The following is a 7,683-nucleotide window of genomic DNA, read 5'->3' as shown; positions in this document are numbered from 1 at the left end:
ATATGGTCAACATAAATGTAAATTCTGCTTTCTTTCAAAAAGAAGAAGAAAAAAGGGCTTCTCCCACAATGACATGCCCAGCATCAGAAAAGCAGCAAGAAGATGGTATATGAAGTGTGATTTCAATGAGGCTGGCTCTAGAGCCTATCTACGTGAGTTCAAACCTCAGTTCTACCACATTCCAGCTTTGGGATCAAGGGCATGTTACTTAACATCTCTGGCCTTAGTCTAATCATCTTTAACGTGGGAATAAAAACATCCCCTACCCCATATGTTTGTCATAAGGATTGATGATGGACACTTGGAAAGACACAGCCAGAGCCTGTGTACATGCTCCACAACAGGGCCTGAGCCCACTGCAACAAAAAGAAAAATGCCAAGTGGGAAACACTGGCACTCCTACTGATGAACCCCTCTTGCTGTGAATCCTACCCAAATTCCCTCCGTGTGATGCCCAAAAGTCTCCCATGTGCTAGACTTTTCCCTCTCATCCCTTTCTTAAAACTTACTCTTGGCTAGGCACAGTGGCTCACGCCTGTAATCCCAGTGCTTTGGGAGGCCAAGGTGGGCAGATCACGAGGTCAGGAGTTTGAGACCAGACTGACCAACAAGGTGAAACTCCGACTCTACTAAAAATACAAACATTAGCCAGGTGTGGTGGCATGTGCCTGTAATCCCACCTACTCGGTAGGCTGAGGCAGGAGAATCGCTTGAACCTGGGAGACAGAGGTTGCAGTGAGCCAAGACTGCGCCACTGCACTCCAGCCTGGGCAACAGAGCAAGACTCTGTCACAAAAAAAAAGGAAAAAAAAAAACTTAATCTCTTTCCTCTTGCCATAAATGGGTGATGACTGGAGAAGCTGGGTGGTACAGGGTACCATTGGTACAGGGTGTGAAAGCACACAGGGAAGCTGAGGAGGTAATTTCAGTTCTGACTCCTCCATGTCCAGCCGTGTGATCCAGCAAGGTCATCCTACCTCCCAGGATAGCTTCCTCATGGGTGAAATCAGAGGACCAGACTAGATCAAAAACAGCCCATGCCTGCAATGGGCCAGAGAGTTAACATGTTCGACTTTGAGAGCTCTGTGGTCTCCTCACAACTTCTCAACTCTACCGTCGGAGCAGGACAGCAGTCACAGACAATGCAATGAGCGTGTCTGTGTTCTAATAAAACTTTTCTTACAAAAACAGGCACTAGGCCACACTTGGCCTGTACAGAGCTTATTATTGTACAAATATACTATATATACATAAAAAATATATATAGTATACTATAAATATACAAATACACTTTATATTATGTAGTATAGTTATAATTAATCTGGAGAACTAATTTAATTCATAGTTAATGAAGTAGGTATGAAGTGTGATAGATAAAATAGATAATATATTTAGAATTATATATTTCTATAAATTAAGTTCTATAATTTATATGTCCACCACCTAAACCCACAACCATGGTACCATAACCAATCTCCCTGGGCAGTGACCCAGGGCTGACTTTTAGTCTGTCCTGAGGTCACTTTAACCTCTTCCAGGGAGATGCAGCCATAGGCTGACATAGTCATTCAGCTGCCTCCATGCAGAACTGTACCTGCACTAGCCCAGCCAGACAAGGAAGAGCTACTTATAACATGCTCTAGGTCCCTTCTAGAGGAGGCTCCCTTTGGCAATAATAATAAATTGGTGGTTTTCATCTCTGTAGTAGAGCACTTCAGAACTTATATCATTTCCTCAGTGATCTATATTAGAAAACAACCCAGAAACCAAGAAATCATACGATGGCATGGCTTGTAAATGTTATGCCCACTCATCCCAGAGTGAAGAAATCTCTCTTGCATCTCCCCAATCAATTTAATTCATTTGACAGAAATCATTTTCTCCATCATTGACATGACCATTTATTTAAACATCTTTTATACTGATTTATCTCTAGAGGAAGGGAAACTTGTTAATTCTTAAAGGTATCATTTCGTATAATGTGCCCCCTGTTCTGCCAATTATATCCAGTGCCATGGCTTCCTCTGGTATCAATAACTATCAGCCACTCAGTGGACCGCTGCTTGCAGCTTCCTTTCTGAGCTGTCATTAGAAGATCCCTGACTTGGGGCTGACTCACAGCAGTTGCTGTTAACTGCTGCGGCCACCTTCGTGCATCTTTTGAGTGCAAGTCTACCTCCTGGCGTCACTCTGATGCCTTTCCTGAGGCTCCCCCTGCATTCCATCCATAACATCAACACTATGATTTTTTAATTAGCTCTATGAAACATACATTTGAAACCAAATCCCAAAAGGAACTGGGTCTCATAGAATAAAGTAACCTGGATGCCCATCTGGAAGAACCATCGGAATCCTAATTTCTAGCGTGACCATAGTCAGGCAGCCAACTGAACCTTCTGCCACTGGCATCTTCCTACACTTCCACAGGCCCTGCTAAGCTGCTGCTTGGAAAGGGGCTTTTCCAGTCCCAGTTTTCTACCTTCCTCTTGAGTTAAGGAGAACAGAAAGGGGACCACCTGACCAAACCCTGACTAAGGGTAAATGGTCAGACCTTTAGGGATAAGTTTGCCAGTGATTGTGGTTCCAGCTGTCTTATTAGGGATTTCTAAGGCACTCTCAAGATTCAAAACCAACAACTCTTGGAGGTTCTCAGTGTCCAAGCAAGGGTTAAATATATCCATACAACTCAATATCAGCCCAAGGCCACAGATAGCCCAAATAGCCTCTGCAGGCATCTACTCTTTAAGGAGGAATCACATTAAGCTCTGGTTCTTCCCTCTACTCTTAACAGAGTCTCCCTACTTAGGAAAACTCCACAGAGGTCTTCATTAGCAATGACTCAGGAAATACTTCCTGCTCTATATCCCTGAAGCTGAAAAATGATGCAAAAATCTCAGAAACACACCAATGGAAAATTTCAAAGCAGCAATCTTTATCCCATGGATACTACCCAGTTCCTGAAGAGCAAGCAGTCTGTTGCAGGAAAGACAGCTGTACTCTTGAGAGAGAGAGAGAAAGAGAGAGATACATACATACATACATACATACATACATACATACATACATAGGCAGGCAGACAGATGACAGATGGGCATACAGACATAGACACGGATATGTTACCAGAAAGCAGTCCCAATCCAGACCCCAAGAGAAGGTTCCTGCACTTCACACAAGAAAGAATTTGGGGTGAGTCCATAGAGTGAAAAAGCAAGTTTATTAAGAAAGTAAAGGAATAAAAGAATGGCTACTCCATAGGCAGAAGTGTCATGGGCCACTCAACTGAGTATACTTACAGTTATTTCTTGATTATATGCTAAACAAGGGGTGGATTATTCATGAGTTTTCCAAAAAAGGAGTAGGGATTTTCCAGAACTGAGGATTCTTCCCCATGTTAGACTATATAGGGTAACTTCTGGACATTGCCATGACATTTGTAGACTGTCTTTGGGACATTTGGGAGCATCTTCTAGCATGCTAATTATTATAATTAGTGCATAATGAGCAGTGAGGATGACCAGAGGTCACTTTCATCACCATCTTAGTTTTGGCCAGCTTCTGTACTGCATCCTGGTTTATCAGCAAGGCCTTTGTGACCTGTATCTTATGTCAGCCTCCTATCTCCTCCTGTGGCCAGGAATGCCTAACCTCCTGGGAGTGCAGCCCAGTAGGTCTCAGCCTCATTTTATCCAGTCCCTATTCAAGATGGAATCACTTTGGTTCAAATGCCTCTGACAGATATAGATATAGATGTTGATATATACAAATACAATCCTTATGAAATACCTGAAGACAACGTATAAATGATTTCAGATCAAACAGAAATACAGAAAATATGGCATCAACATCTAGTTCCCAAGGGGACTGAGAAAAAGAAAAACAGCCTCTTCTCTATGTCTTAATGTACAATTACAAAAAATTCCATACAGCCTGCATCAATTAAGCTCCTTCTATGTAGCTGGCACCAAGCTAAGAGATTAATGAACATAGTTCCTGCCTTAAAGGCTTCCCAATCTAGCTGAGGAGAAAGCCACACCAATAACCATAATATAAAGCAGACTATAATAAGTGCTACAATAAAGATACAAAAGTGCAGAAAAATAATAGGGCTGTTTGCTTTGTTTTTTCAAGGACCACAAATTTTAAAAATTTACCAAGGCATCCAGCAAGGGCAAGGGCTAATTGGCAATCTTCAGAGCTTAGCAACAACAAATGAAATGAAAACACGACTCTCATTCCCCAAAATAAAACACACTGAATTATGGCGACAGATACCTTCTCAGTTCTCCTAAAAATGATCTCAATGTCTCTTCTGCATTTATGACCTGAAAAACTCTGTAACAATAAACAAAAGTCTGGAGAACAAACCAAAATAAAGAATAGAATTACCATCTTTTCCCTCATCATGCCCTTATCTCTACCTCAGCCTCCCAGTTCATTAAAGGTGCCATTCCTTGCTTTGCACAACACAAAGACTTGCCTATGGGCCAATTTGAAATGACTCAGGATAACAGCCTTCTGAAAACACTTAAAAGTATTTACTTCCCACATCTATGTATCCCACAAACAAGTGTTAAACACTTGCTGAGAGCCTTATACAGTGCCAGATTCCGGGATCAAGAGAACAAGATGTGGTCTCATCCTTGATGAACAAGACAGTCCAGAGATGACGGGAAGGGAGGAAAGAACAAATCCATCAACAAATAAGGACATTTGAAAGTAGTAAATGGTACTGTGGCTCACACCTGTAACCCCAGCACTTTGGGAAGCTGAGGAAGGACGATCCCTTGAGCTCAGGAGTTCGAAACCAACCTGGGGAACAGAGTAAGACTCCTCTACAAAAAACAATGTAAAAAATTAGTGCATGCACATAGTCTTAGCAACTTAGGAGGCTGAGGCAGGAGGATTGCTTGAACCCAGAAGTTTGAGGCCACAGTAAGCTGAGATGACATCATTACACTCCAGCCTGGGCAACAAAAAAGTAGGCCAGGTGCAGTGGCTCATGCCTGTAATCCCAGCACTTTGGGAGGCCGAGAGGGACGGATCACCTGAAGTCGGGAGTTCGAGACCAGCCTGACCAACATGGAGAAACCCCGTCTCTACTAAAAATACAAAAACAAAAAAAATCAGCTGGGCGTGTGGCACATGCCTGTAATCCCAGTTACTTGGGAGGCTGAGGCAGGAGAATCGCTTAAACCCAGGAGGCAGAGGTTGCAGTGAGCAGAGATCGTGCCATTGCACTCCAGCCAGGACAACTAGAGTGAAACTAAGTCTCAAAAAAAAAAAAAAGTAATAATGCTCTACTGATTTTATGTCCAAGGTATTAGAGGAGCATCCACACACTGTTTCTTATGCACAGCGGCAAAGAAAGAAGCCAGAAAATCAAATATTTTAGAAAGAGTCAAGTCATCTAGTATATGAAGTCTGGCTTCTAAGAGATCTCTTATTCCTAGCCGCTTCCCTCTCCAATTCATCTGGCATTCTACCACTGGGTCAATACTCATAAAGTTTACTTCTAATTGTATTAATCCTCTGCTCAAAGAGTTTTAATGCCTCTCCTCTTAACTATCCAGTGAAGTCCAGGCTCCTTAGCAATGCACCCAAGCATTCCAAAATTTAGCCTCAGCCTGCCACTCCAGCTTTGCCTTTTTATTCAGTAAATATCAATTAAATGTCAAGCATGGGAGACACTGGGAAAATCAAGAGATCAGAAATTAGTCAAGATTCCTAATTTCTTTGTAGAAGGGAGACAAATTAAGCAAGCAAACAGAAAATTTCAAATGGAGTCAAGTGCTATGAAGAAAATAAAGCAGCGCTAGAGAATGACGGGGGTGGGAGACCACTCTACCATGGGTGATTAGGAAGAGCAGCTGAGCATGAGACATTTAAACGGAGACCTGAATAACGAGAAGCAAGCCACATGACCCTCTAGGGGATGACTACGTCAAGCAAAGGAACCAGCCAAGGCAAAGGCCCAATGGAACTATGAAGAGCAGGGTGGGTAGAGCGTCAGGAACAAGGGAGAGAATGGTGTGAGACGAGATTGGAGAGTCTGGACCACGTAGGCCTTATGGCCCATGGATTTTTAACCCCACGTATGATGAGAAACCATTAGCAGGTTTTAAGAAAGGCAGCAGGTGGTGGGTCCTGTGCCTGACCAGCCCCGCCCGGCCTTCCCTCAGACCCACCTGACCGCCATGCGTCTCTCCTCCTCCCCACCTCGTGGCCGGCAGCAGGCCTCCAGCTTTGGCTCCGTGGACTGGCTCTCCCAGAGCAGCTGCCCATGGCTGACCCACACCCACAGGCCTACTTATGTCTCCCCGGGGAGCCTCCCTGGACCGAGCCAGACATCCAGCACGCGAGAGCCCCCTCAGGCCGTCAGCATCAAGGAGGCTCGGTCCTCAAATCTGCCTGCGCTGGAGAGGGCCGTGGCTGGCTTAAGAAGCCAAACCCCTGGCGGGCCCCCTGTGTCCACACAGCCTTCACCACCAAGCAGGTCCGCACCTTGGAGGGCGTCTTCCGGCACCACCAGTACCTGGGCCCTCTGGAGCGGAAGAGGCTGGCCAGGGAGATGAAGCTCTCGGAGGTCCAGACAAAAACCTGGTTTCAAAATCGCCAGATGAAACACAAACAGTAAATGCGGGGCTCCCAGCTGAAGAGCCCCTTCTCGGGGTCTCTCCACGCGCCCCCGGCTTTCCACTCACCATCTTCTGGCCTTGCCAATGGCCTGCAGCTGCTGTGCCCTTGGGCACCCTGCCGGTCCCCAGGCTCTGATGCTGTCCCCTGGCTCCCTTCTGTGGTCTCTGCCAAGTGGAAGAAGATGCCCTGCCTCTGCGGGGGCTTCCTGCTACGGGTAGCCTCTGACGTACCACCCCCCCAAGCCCAGGAAGTGGCGTGCGTACGCTGGAACCAGCCCTGTCCACCGGGCCCTAGGGCCTGTGTGCTCCGCCGGAGGCGGGGGGATGCATTTTGAGGATGCACCTCTGACTCCGTTTCCCACACACGCGGTCTGTGCAGATCGCACCTGGCGCCGACCTGGAGGACTCAGCTATTCTGTTTTGTTTACATCGTGGCGGCACCTCTCACCCTGACCCACGCAAAGGTTCTGGAGCTTTCTGGAGAATATATTTATTAAAGCCACCTCTTCACTGTAAGTTACCAAAAGGGTCCGTTTAGGAAGTAAATGCTGGGGCAGTGAACAGAGTCAAACGCAGAAGTGGGCTTGTTATGGGTGAGGCTTTCAGCATATGATAAAAGGATAATTTGTTTTTTAAAAAATGTTGGAAAGACTGGTTTTCCAGTTGGAAAAAGTAAAGTTTGTAAGCTTTGTGTGTAAAACAGAAAACCATGAAGGATTGGAAGGGAATGCAAGTGTCGTGTTTATAACCTTGGGGTTCGAATCCCTCTTGACAAGGACACCAAAGCTGGAAAGCAGGAGGGAACAAAGGTGAAAATTAAGACGGAGTGCTGGGGCCCTGCATTGCGCTCTAGGCCGTGAGTGAGCCGGGACTGTGCCCGCAGCCTGCTGGGGGCTGCTCTTCTATGGTCAGGGAAAGTGGGGCGGCCGGGACCTGTGGCTGTGTCTGGACTGAAGCCGTCTCACATGTCCCCACTCTTCAGCATGTGCCCACCTGTCCCGCTCCTCGCAGCAGCCTCGGGACAAAACAGAATGACTCAAGAACAGCA

The 7,683-nt window shown here is 45.8% G+C and overlaps 1 pseudogene; it reads left to right on the top strand.

The window, feature by feature from the left end:
- Window positions 1-6,194: 6,194 nt before the first annotated feature.
- Window positions 6,195-6,984, top strand: LOC102141094 (homeobox protein VENTX pseudogene; annotated as a pseudogene).
- The last annotated feature ends 699 nt before the right edge of the window (window positions 6,985-7,683 follow it).

Source organism: Macaca fascicularis, chromosome 8, assembly GCF_037993035.2.
Source record: "Macaca fascicularis isolate 582-1 chromosome 8, T2T-MFA8v1.1".
Taxonomy (NCBI): Eukaryota; Metazoa; Chordata; class Mammalia; order Primates; family Cercopithecidae; genus Macaca; species Macaca fascicularis.
This window is presented reverse-complemented; position numbering and strand designations above follow the sequence as displayed.